Raw genomic sequence first — 13,392 nt, forward strand, 5'->3', positions numbered from 1 at the left:
GGCCCTCATTCAATCAGTTGAAGACCTGAGTGGAAGGCAAGATTGCCCTTCTCTGAGCAAGAAGACATTCTGCAGCAGGCAACCTCTGAACTTGATCCACATCAGCTCTTCCTGGGGCTCCAGGTTGGCAGCCCACCCTCTACTCAAGACTATCCCCCTCCCCACCCAGGGCTGTTGTGAAGCTGAAAGAGATAAGCTTTGCACAAAAACTGTGCAGGTTTTTTTTTTTTTTTTTTTAATCAGCTGTGGGTCTTAGCTCTTCGTGTTCAGGCACCCAGAGTCAGTGTAATTCCCAAGCAGCCCTGTGGTGTGGGCTGTTCCATCTGCATAAACAGCTTCTATAATTGCTCCTCCAGGTGGGAAGGGCTGTGCCATCTTGTGGGTGTAGGACAGTCAGGTGAAATGTCATCACCTCCTTCCTCTGGGAGAAATGTTCGTTGCTGGGTTGAACTTTCAGAGGTAAAATCTAAGTATACACGGAGGTAAGGGGGTTTGAACACGAAAATGCATTTGGAAAGAGTCTGGCCCAGGCTCTCAACTCTAAGTTGGACAACAGAGGCATGGAGATGGGGGCCATTTGCACAAGGACACCTGGGGACAGAGAAAGAGCAGAACCCTGGCCCACTGCCCTGCGGTTGCGGGTGGCTTCTGTCAATAAGAAACAAACAAACCGGTTGAGGAACTCTCTCTAGATCACACTGCAGCAGGTGGTGGGGCAGGACGTGAACACAGATCCTCCCCATTTGAACCTAGGCTCTTCCCGCCACCCTGGGAGGGGAAGATGAGACAAGCGGGGCCCAGACAAGCCTGCCCGGCTATGTGCATTTCCACGCTTCTGTGCTTCTCTTTTTGATTCTTCTCTTTCTTTTTTCAATCTTGCCAAATTGGCACACACATTTTTAGTCATACTTTATTTTCCTACAGTTCAATGAATTTCTATGGACAGCATCTATTTAGATATTTATCTTTTTTTTGCATTCATTTTATTTTATTCTAATTGAAGGATAGTGGATTTACAATGTGTTGGTTTCAGGTGTTGGAGAAGGCAATGGCACCCCACTCCAGTGCTCTTGCCTGGAAAATCCCATGGGCAGAGGAGCCTGGTAGGCTGCAGTCCATGGGGTCGCTAAGAGTCGGTCACGACTGAGCGATTTCACTTTCACTTTTCACTTTCACGCATTGGAGAAGGAAATGGCAACCCACTCCAGTGTTCTTGCCTGGAGAATCCCGGGGCGGGGGAGCCTGGTGGGCTGCCATCTATGGGGTCGCACAGAGTCGGACACGACTGAAGCGACTTAGCAGCAGCAGCAGCAGTTTTAGGTGTGTACCACGGAGATTCAGTTATATATATATATATGTATATACACACACACATATATATTCACATATATACACACACATATATATACATACATATATATATATATATACACATATATATATTCTTTTTCAAATTCTTTCCCCATTCAGGTTATTCTAGAATACTGAGTAGAGTTTCCTGTGCTATTCAGCAGGTCCTTTGGGTTTTCTCTTTTATGTATAGTATGTGTATACGTTCATTCCAAACTCCTACTTTATTCCTCCTCTCTTTAAATTATCTTTTTTTAACATTTAAATTTATTTATTTTTAATTGAAGGATAATTGCTCTACATTATTTTGCAACTTTCTATTTTCTATCGGGGTATAGCCGACTAGCAGTGTTGGGATAGTTTCAGGTGAACAGAGAAGGGACTCAGCCATCCATATACATGGATCCATTCTCCCCCAAACCCCCTCCCATTCAGGCTGGCACTTGACATTGAGCAGAGTTCTTTGTGCTTAACAATAGGTCTTTGTTGGTTATCCATTTTAAACATAGCTGTGTGGGCATGACTTTCCCAAAGTCCCTAACTTCCTATTAACAATTCTGCGTTGGTTTCTGCCATACATCAACATGAATCAGCCATAGGTATACATATGTCCCCTCCCTCTTGAACCTCCCTCTCTTTGATTTCTCTTGAACCAAACCACCACTTTGCAATTCCTTTCCCTCCCACAGCTCCAGCCAGATCCGCATCATTGAAATGTCACTCAGCACACATTTATGGAGTGCTCTCAACAGGCAAGGCATGGACCCATCAGATCTAAAAGGAAACACACTCCCCAGTCGTGGTGGGGGACAGGAAACCCTCACCCTCAAACCAGGAAATAGACAATTGCAGTCCAGAATAAGAAGCGATCTGACAGTGCCAGATGTGGATGTGAAGAGCATACAGAGAGATGGTCTTTGGAAGCCTCCTGAGAAAGTGACCTGTAGCTGAGATCCCAGGTGGTTAACTGACTGCAGCAAACAGCGCAGGACTGGAGTCTTTGTAAACCCCTAATGGAATCGAGGGGCTTCCCAGGGGGCTAAGTGGTAAAGAATCTGCCTGCTAATGCAGGAGACACGAGTTCGATCTCCGGGTTGGGAAGATCCCCTGGAGGAAGAAATGGCAACACACTCTAGTATTCTTGCCTGGGAAATCCCATGGACAGAGGAGCCTGGCAGATTATAGCTTAGGAGATCAGTGAGCACCCAGCAACCCCTGGAATGGGTGGATTCACCCAAGGAAAGGGAGAAGAAAGGAGAAGAGAAAGAGGAACACCAAGACTGAAGAAATCAAAGTGTTCCAAGCCAAGCCAAGTGTTCCAGTCACTGACAGGTGCCATTGTTTGGACAAAGAGCTGGTTGCTGACCTGGCATGAATCTGCTTCCTGGATCCATGCACATGAGAGCTAGACAGAAAGCCTGATTTTGCAACCACTCACTCCCTGGGTGTGGACTGTACTCAGCGTGACCACACTCAATCTCTCCCTCTTGGTTTCCTCATCTGTCAAATGGACTAGTAACAGTATCTACCTCTTTGACTTGTTGTTCCGGGTATTCAGTGGGTCACTACATACAAGTGCTTAGAAGAGCACCTGACAGGTAGAGCTCCATAAACATTCTATTAAAAAATATGACAGGGGAATTCCCTGGTGGTTCAGTGCTTAGGAGTCCACACTTCCTCTACACAGGGCATGGGTTCTATCCCTAGTCAGGGAACTAAGATCCCACATGTTATGCAGCATGGCCAAAAAAAATTTTTTTAATTGTGAGACTGGCTAAGAAGTGAAGGAAAGAGTAGGGTTCATGGTTTGAGGCTAAGCTCATCTTTCAAGGAATTTGACTTTGCAGTGGGGGAGAAAAACAGCAGTTTAGGGTGATGTGGGGTCAGGGGAGGGTTTGCTATGAGTGAGTGAATGTTAGTCGCTCAGTCGTATCCAACTCTTTGTAACCCCATGGACTGTAGCCTGCCAGGCTCCTCTGTCCATGGCATTTTCCAAGCAAGAATACTGGAGTGGATAGCCATTCCCTTCTCCAGGGGATCCTCCCCACCCAGGGATCGAACGCAGGTCTCCTGCATTGCAGGCAGATTCTTAACCATCTGAGCCCCAAGGGAGCCCAAGGTTACTATACCAGACGGAAAAATCTGAGCATGTTGGAATAGGGGCTGAAGCGAACCAGGAATGAGTGGAAGGTGGGAGACGTGGGGGTAGAGGGCGGAGGTAGAAAGTTTCAGGTTCCAAGAGAGGGCGGGAGAGGTGAGGTGGGGCTAAAGCCAGTCTGTGGGCAGGAAGGTGGGGGTGGGAGGCTGGGGCAAAGGCTTCTGTTGACTCCCGAGGGTGAGATGATGTCGGTTCCGGAGAAGGAGGCAGTGGGCGGGAGGCAGCAGAGAAGGGTCAAGATGCCCTTGCGGGGAAATGGAGAGCCTCTTCCAGTCTGACCAGCTGAGAATAACCCCGCACCTGGCAGGACGGTTTCCCAGCACATCCTGGTCCCACCCTCCCAACAGCCCCAAGGGGCATTCTGTCACTCCCCCTTGTCCGAAGGAAACCCAGTCTGAGGGTTAAGACAGCAGACCTAGAACCAAGTGCAGTGTGGAGCTCTGCACTAGGGCTTTCCCAAGGGCTTCCTGGGGACACGCGCACACACACACCCTCACACACATACACACTCACACACCCTCACACACACACACACTCTCACACACACACCCTCACACACAAATACACACACACACCCTCACACACACACACACTCACCCTCATACACACATACACACTCTCACACACATACACACACACTCACACACATACACTCTCACACACATACACCCTCACACATACATACATACTCACACACACACACACACACATTCACACACCCTCACACCCTCACACACACACACACTCACACACATACACACTCTCACACACATACACACTCTCACACACACACTCTCACACACATACACACACTCACCCTCATACACACATACACATTCTCACACACATACACACACACTCACACACATATACTCTCACACACATACACCCTCACACATACATACATACTCACACACACACACACACACATACATACACACACTCTCACACACTCACACACCCTCACACACATACACACTCTCACACACCCTCACACACAAATACACACACACACCCTCACACACACACACTCTCACACACATACACACACTCACCCTCATACACACATACACACTCTCACACACATACACACACACTCACACACATATACTCTCACACACATACACCCTCACACATACATACATACTCACACACACACACACACATTCACACACCCTCCCACACTCACACACATACACACACTCTCACACACCCTCACACACATACACACTCTCACACACCCTCACACACAAATACACACACACACCCTCACACACACACACACTCACACACATACACACACTCACCCTCATACACACATACACACTCTCACACACATACACACACACTCACACACATATACTCTCACACACATACACCCTCACACATACATACATACACACATACACACACCCTCACACACCCTCACACACTCACACACATACACCCTCACACATACATACATACTCTCACACACACACACATACACATTCACACACCCTCACACACATACACACACACACTCTCTCACACACATACATACATACTCACACACACACACACACCCTCACACACACACACACACTCTCTCTCACATACATACACACTCATACACCCTCACACACATACACACACACTCTCTCACACACATACACACACACACACTCACACACACATACACCCTCACACACATACATGCACACTCATATACACACTCACACAACCTCACACACATACACACACACACTCACACACATACACCCTCACACACATACACATTCACACATACATACATACTCTCACACACATACACACACACATACACACTCAGACACCCTCACACACATACACCCTCACACATACATACATAGTCACACACATACACACTCACACATTCTCACACACATACACAATCACACATCCTCACACACATACACACTCACACGCCCTCACACACATACACACTCACACACCCTCACACACACACACACTCTCACACATACAAAAACATACTCACACACCCTCACACACACACACACTCACACACGCATACACACTCTCACACACATACACAGTCACTCACACACAACCTCCCTGAGGGCTTGCCCAGAACAGGCTGCCGCCCACTGTGTCCACCTTCCAGGCAGACTGCAGCTCTGTTACCTGTTCCAGGATGGCTTCTAATCTCCCCTCACTCAGGAGAACATTAGTCACTTATTCACAATGAAGAAAACCAGACGCAGGACGATGGGAATCGTGGGCTAACATCTGTGTCATCAGGGCGCCGTGTGAGTGAGTTTGCTTCTGTGTGCGTGGAACTTTCCGGAAGGGTGAGAAAACTCTCCAGTGGTTGTCAGGGGAGGGAAGCTGCCGGCTGGGAAGGAGGGAGACTTTCAGTGCACTCCCTTCTGTGTCTTCTGAATTTTGAAACAGTTAAATGGGTCAGTACACACGTTAAAATACAAACCCGTGCCTTGACCCCATGAGGAACACACTATTTACAACACACCCCGTGGCCGAGCTCCGTGATGATGTCCTGAGTGGAAGCCACGATGCGCCCCTGGTCCCTCTGGCCCTTTCTCTCTCTCTCCTGCTGGGCTTCTAGTCCACATCTTACCCCCTTGTCAGGCTCTGGTCCTGAGGCATTCCTGTGACTCTGAACTGCAGGAACCAGGAACCCAAGTGTGGGCGACGACAGCTTCCCAAGGACGGCCAACAAGGATGTGGTGGGCAGACCACATCAGGGTCTGTGATCCGGGTCTTTCCTCATTGATCTCATTGGGTCACCACAATCTCTCTCACTCCGTTAGGTCTAAAAATGTAACTGTAAGGAATTCACAGCAAGAAGTCTTGAAGGATTCTAGGCCCTGGGAATGACCACCCTACAGGACGCCATGTAACAGGAAGGGGACAGTGCCCAGGACCCAGGGTGCTATCACCTCTCAGGTGGGCCGCCTTTTTTTCTGCTCTTTCTGGGCCTCTTCCTGCTTCTGCCCCTCAGTTATAAGGCCCAGCCCATCCCCAGCGCTCTGATGTAGCCACAGCCCTGACACCAAAGCCCATCATGGGCCCTGGCCAGCCTGTGGTGCTCAGGCTGAACCGACCATTCGTGGCCGAAGGAGGCAAGGCCACGTGGTTTGGGACAAAATCCTGCAGACGAGGTTTCGGGCCTTTGGTCCCATGTTGTTGTTCAGTCGTTCAATTGCGTCCAACTCTTTGCGATCCCATGAACTGCAGCATGCCAGGCTTCCTTGTCCTTCACCATCTTCCAGAGTTTACACAAACTCATGTCCATTGAGTCAGTGATGCCATCCAAACATCTCATCCTCTGTTGCCCCCTTCTCCTGCCTTCAGTCTTTCCCAGCATCAGGGTCTTCTCCAATGAATTGGCTCCACATCAGGTGGCCAAAGGATTGGAGCTTTAGCGTCAACATCAGTTCTTCTGATGAATATTCCTGGTTGATTTCCTTTAAGATTGATTGGTTTGATCTCCTTACTGTCCAAGGGACTCTATGGCACCCCAAGTCCCCAGGGTACCTATAATCTGGGAGCCATAGTTCACCCCCAGCTGTCCTGGCCTCACCTGACCTCTGGGTACTGCCTCTCCTGGAAGTGTTCTTATGAACAGAGGGGAGGAGACCTTGCCTGAATCTGAGAGCCAGAAGAAATACCTCTGATGTTTGTTGTGAGGGAGAAGATCCAGGTTTATAAATACCTGACACAAAGGACCCACACAGGCATACCCCGCCTCCCAGTCTCCTCTGCTGCCACAGCCCCTGGCAGCCACCCCACTGGCTGATGCTGCCAGGACTCCAGCAGTGGTGAAAATATTTGGAGCTTTGGGGCAATCCATGCACATAAAAAGAGAAAAATAAACTCCAGAAGCAGCATGGAATTTTAAATCGAAACGTTCTAGATTTTATTTCTGTATCTGCCGCTTACCAGCTATACAATCGTAGGCAAGTCCCTTAAAGTCACTGAGCCTCAGCTTCTTCATCTGTGAAGTGGGAGTAACAATACCTAATTCACAAGGTTGACAGGAGGATTAAAAGAAAGAATGTGAATGACTAAGCACATAGTAGATGCCTCGCAAAAGACTGCCTCCCCCGCCACTTTCTTCCTACCTTTCCTGCAGTAAATTCCCTCCACTTAAGTCAACCAGAGTCAGTTTCTGTTCGCTAAAACCAAGAACACGCACTGACAGAACCCGGTAGAAGCCAGAAAAGTTGCTTTCCCAGCCTCATTTTAAGCCAGGGAGCAGGCATGTGACCTAAGCTCCACCCACCCAAGGCAACCAACTGAGGTTTAAAACTGTGAGTGAAGAAAGAGTGTGAGGAGGCAGGTACTGCTACCCCAGTAGGGCTACATCTCCTGGCAACAGAGGAGACGGAGGCATGGACGTCTGGGGCTTGAGGACATGAGGTTCCTGTGTCTAGGGGACCCATGTTGGCCATATGAGATGCACTGCCCATGACTAGGGATGGGGGTGCACCTTCGCTGGCCTAGTAATAGGTCTATGTGGCTTGCAAGCTGTTCTCTTTGCTATTCCTGGAAGTTTCCTGGGGATCAAATATCTTAAAATAAATTACTTTTCTGACCAAGAGTTTTATATTTTGCAGCTACAAACACTGATACACACACTCACAGAAGCTACCTGATTTATTGTATTTCAGAGGTAAGGAGGTATAGTTGACATACAAAATTGTAAGATATTTAAGGTGTACATTGTGGTTATTTGATGGACATATGCATTATGAAAAGATTACCCCACCCAGTTTATTAACATATCCATCACCTCATATATTTATCTTTTGTTTTAGGGGCTTTTTTTGCAAGAACATTTAAGTTCTATTGTCTTGACAATTACAATTATACAGTACATTGAAGTGAAGTGAAGTGTTAGTTGCTTAGTCGTGTCTGATTCTCTGTGACCCCAAGGACTATAGCCCGCCAGGCTCCACTGTTCATGGAATTCTCCAGGCAAGAATACTGGAGTGGGTTGCCATTCCTTTCTCCAGGAGATCTTCCTGACCCAGGGATCCAACCCAGGTCTCCCACATTGCAGGTGGATTCTTTACCATCTGAGCCACCAAGAAAGCCTTACAATGCATTGTTATCATCTAAAGTCACCATTAAGTCATAGCTTATTAAAAAGCAGAGACATTACTTTGCCAACAAAGGTCCATCTAGTCAAAGCTATGGTTTTTCCAGCAGTCGTGTATGGATGTGAGATTTGGACTATAAAGAAAGCTGAGCACCAAAGAAATTGATGCTTTTGAACTGTGGTGTTGGAGAAGACTCTTGAGAGTCCCTTGGACTGCAAGGAGATCCAACCAGTCCATCCTAAAGGAAATCAGTCCTGAATATTCATTGGAAGGACTGATGCTGAAGCTGAAACTCCAATACTTTGGCCACCTGATGCGAAGAACTGACTCATTTGAAAAGACCCTGATGCTGGGAAAGATTGAAGGCGGGAGGAGAAGTGGATGACAGAGGATGAGATGGTTGGATGGCATCACCAACTCAATGGACATGAGTTTGAATAAACTCTGGGAGTTGGTGATGGACAGGGAGGCCTGGCATGCTGCAGTCCGTGGGGTCGCAAAGAGTCAGACACGACTGAGCGACTGAACTGAACTGAAAGGCACCATGTTTACAGTAGATCCTCAGATCTTATTCATCTGAAAGTTTGCAAGCTTTTATCAACCTCTCCCTATTTCCCCCACCCCACCACACACACCCAGGCCCTGACAATTAATTTTCTACATTCTGTCCCTATGAGTTTAACTTTCTAAAATTCTACCTATAAGAGATAACATGGAATATTTGTCTTTGTCTGTCTTATTTCACTTAGCATAAAGCCCTCGAGTTTTGTCCATGTCATCACAAACCGTAGGATTTCCATCTTTCTCATGGCTGAAGAGTATTTCATTGTGTATATATCTTCTTTATCTATTCATCCGTTGAGGGACATTTAGGCTGTATCTGTATCATGCTGTTGTGAGTATGCTGCAGTGAACATGGGCTGCATATATTACTATTTCTCTGAGATGTTGTTTTCCTTTCCTTTGGATAAACACCCAGAAGTGGGGCTGTTGGATTATATGGTAGTTCTATTTTTAATTTTCTGAGTAAACTTCATACTAATTCTCATAATGACATATTGGGGTTTTTTGGTGGAGGAGGCCGGGTGCATAGTACACAGAACCTCTCCAGCTAGAGATTGAATCCATGACCCCTGCATTGAAAACTCAGAGTCTTCTTTTAAAAAATTTTCTTATTTATTTGGCTCTGTTGGGTCTTAGGTGTGGCATGTGGGCTCACCAGAAAGCACAGGCTCAGCTGTTCAGCACATGGACTTAGTCACTCTGAGACATGTGGGATCTTAGTTCCCTTACCAGGGTTCGAATCCATGTCCTCTGCACTGGCAGATGGATTCTTAACCACTGAACCACCAGGGAAGTCCCAGCCATTACTTTTTTGAATAAACTTTCTGTCCTTTTCTCCCTCTATTCTCCTCATGGAACTCCTATAATGTGAATATGGATCCACTTAATGGCATCTCCCAAGCTATCTTTAGGGTTTCCCTGGTAGCTCAGCTGGTAAAGAATCCACCTGCAATGCAGAAGACCCCAGTCTGATTCTTGGATCTGGAAGATCCACTGGAGAAGGGATAGTCTACCCACTCCAGTATTCTTGTGCTTCCCTGGTGGCTCAACAGGTAAAGAATCCACCTGCAACGTGGGAGGCCTGGATTCTGTCTCTGGATTGGGAAGATCCCCTGGAGAAGAGAATGGCTACCCACTCCAGTATTCTGGCCTGGAGAATTCCATAGACTATAGCCCATGGGGTCCCATGCGATCACAAAGAGTCAGACACAACTGAGCAACTTTCACTTTCACAAGCTATCTTTACCCTTTTTTTTTTTCTCTTTGCTCCTCTAATTGGATGAATTCCACTATGGTGTCTTCAAGTTCACTAATCCTTTCTCCCACTTGATCTAGTTTGCTATGGATCCCCGTTATTGAATTTTTCAGTTCAGTAACTGAATTCTTCAGCTCTGTGATTTCTGTTTGGTACCTCCTTATATTTTTCTAACTCTGTTGAAACCCTCACTTTGTTCATGCATTGTTCTCCTGACCTCAGTGAGCATCTTTATGACCATTATCTTGAACTCTTTATCTAGTAAGTAATTTTTGTCCATTTCTTTATCTTGTTTTCTTTCTTTTTTGAAGCATATGCTTCTGTTTCTTCTTTTTCCTTTACTTTCCATGTTGTTTTCTGTGCAATAGACAAAAAAGCTACCTGTCCCAATCTTGACAGGCTGGTCTCAAGTAGCAGATGCACTTTATCATTCAGCTCAGCTCAGCTCTTGACAGGCTGGTTCTTAATTATCTTTCAAGCCTCTGTGATTGTCCACGCTGCATTCTTTGTTCTCCATGGCTCCCAGTAGTTGAGGATATGCAGAGACCTGTCAGTGTCCCAAAGTCGAAGATATCTGTCTGATCTCAATCTAGATGCAGACAGATTGGAAGCCAGACTCTGAAGCAACAGTTTTTAAGTTATGCACATAGGACTCCTTCAGGAAAAGACTGAGAAAAGAACATTTCTGTCTGCTCCCTCCCCACTAAGCTTGGATGTAGGTAGCTCATTAAGAACTATTTCTTCATTTGCTATAGTCTTGGGGATCCTATGGATGCAAGCCCCATTGACTTTCAGAGCTAGGTGTTTGGGGGGGCTGATCTCAGGTGGCCTCAGCCTGCAGTGGCTTGAAATAGGGTTTCAGTTCCCAGCCAGATATGGACACCAGGTCACAGTGGTGGCCATGTGTCTATCCACGCATACTGTACTCTTCTCCTCCTAATAAGTGTTTCACTTGTTTCACTACTCTCTGTCTTTGTGGTAATTCTTTTCTGCAAAGCTGAGGAGCCAGGGCCTTGTCAGTGACCACTTGTCCAGCCTCAGAGAGGCAGTCGCTGAGTCGCACCCTCATGGAAGTTTGAATCATGTATATAGGACATTTCTTCCTGGTTTCCTCTGGCCAGACATTTTGATTGGCTTGGTTCTGAGTCCATATTTGGTACATCTCAGGGTCCTCCCATGTGTCCATGCTCATCTCTTAGCCAAGATGGAGTCTAGTGAAGAGGCCTATGGGTAGTTGATATCACGTGGCACTCCCTCCCTTTTAAACCTCCAAGGAGCCTTTCTGGGCATATGCGGCTGAAGAGGTCTCCTTAACTTCAAGAATGAGGAATATGTGGCCTTTTATCTCTTATCTGGGCAGGGCCCAGCCTCCTCCATCATCCTGCACTTATAGAGTATCTGCTATCATGGAGTTTCTGTCCAGAGGGGAGAAACTGTTCAGCCTAGGGCCCATCTATCTCCTGTCTCAGGCCCATCCCCAAAAGTGGAAGTCCTAAAAGCTAGAGCACAAGATATTAGGTCCAAAGCCTTGGCTCCCCAGGGAGACACTGGGAGTTGAGTCCCCTCCTGACTGCATAGCACTGTGTAGGATGGGGTTTGTGTCTCAGCCTTTCTCCTCATTTTGATGTGGATTCAACAAATTCTATACATTCATCCAATGTATAGAATTCACTCAACTGATTTCTGGATTTTTTGATGGAATTTCTCCACATGTTGCTATAGATTTGCTGTGCTCATAGGAGAAGGTGAGTTCAGGAACCTCCTACGTCACCTTCTTGGATCAAGTAGTACTTGATTGCTTTTAATACAGTCATTTACACAGCATTAAGTTTCACCAGGGTGGGGTTTATTATACAACATATAACCGTAAAAACTCCCTAGTAGCCACAAGTATCTCCTTTGTTAGGAGCCTCTGCTTTCCTTGTCAACTGTCTCTGAAATAAGATACACCAGGGAAACTTGAAGAGACTGGTCTGCTTAGCCCAGGTGGTGCTAGTGGTAAAGAACCCACCCACCAAAGCAGGAGACATAAGAGACTCGGGTTCAATCCCTGGGCCAGGAAGATCCCCTGGAGAAAGGAATGGCAACTCACTCCAGTATTCTTGTCTGGAGAATGCCATGGACAGAGGAGCCTGGCAGCTATAGTCCATGGGGTCACAAAGAGCAACTTGGCACAGTCTGCTTATAGCAAAGGGGACAGAGGAAGTCTGGATGGGACTGTGGGGTTCAGTGACGTTCTTCAGAGGAGGTAGCGGGCTTTGGACACACACACACATATACATGTATGTGTGCTAAGTCACTTAAGTCGTGTCCAACTCTGTAACACTATGGACTGTAGCCCACCAGGCTCCTCTGTCTGTGGGATTCTCCAGGCAAGAATACTGGAGTGGGTTGCCATGACCTCCTCCAGTGGATCTTCCTGACCCAAAAATCAAACGTGCATCTCCCACGGCTCCTGCACTGCAGGCAGATTCTTTACCTTTGAGCCACCAAGGAAGCACCACACGTATATATATGTATATAAAATATACTGTTCATCTCTCTGCCTGAAGGGGTTCTTTATCTGTTTATTCATTAATGTATCCCAAGCATCTAGAACACCTGGAACACAGTAGGCTCTCAAGAAACATTTATTGAATGGGGAATGAATCTATTCAGCAGATTGCTTTTAAGCCTACTTTTCACCAGACCCCATGCCACCCATGTCTACACAAAGAAGATAGTCTTCGTATCTTGAAGCTTATGGTCAAGCTTCTTATCTGCTGAAACTATTACAAAATACATTGAGAAATGAATGAAAGTAATGTACTCACCTTCCCAGGGAATGTGGGATCTTTACAGAAAAACTTTTTTTGAAAAAAATTAATTTATTTTAGTTGGAAGCTAATTACTTTACAATATTGCAGTGGTTTTTGCCATACACTGATATGAATCAGCCATGGGTTTACATGTGGTCCCCA

Source organism: Bos indicus x Bos taurus, chromosome 5 (genome assembly GCF_003369695.1).
Source record: "Bos indicus x Bos taurus breed Angus x Brahman F1 hybrid chromosome 5, Bos_hybrid_MaternalHap_v2.0, whole genome shotgun sequence".
In the NCBI taxonomy this organism is placed as follows: Eukaryota; Metazoa; Chordata; class Mammalia; order Artiodactyla; family Bovidae; genus Bos; species Bos indicus x Bos taurus.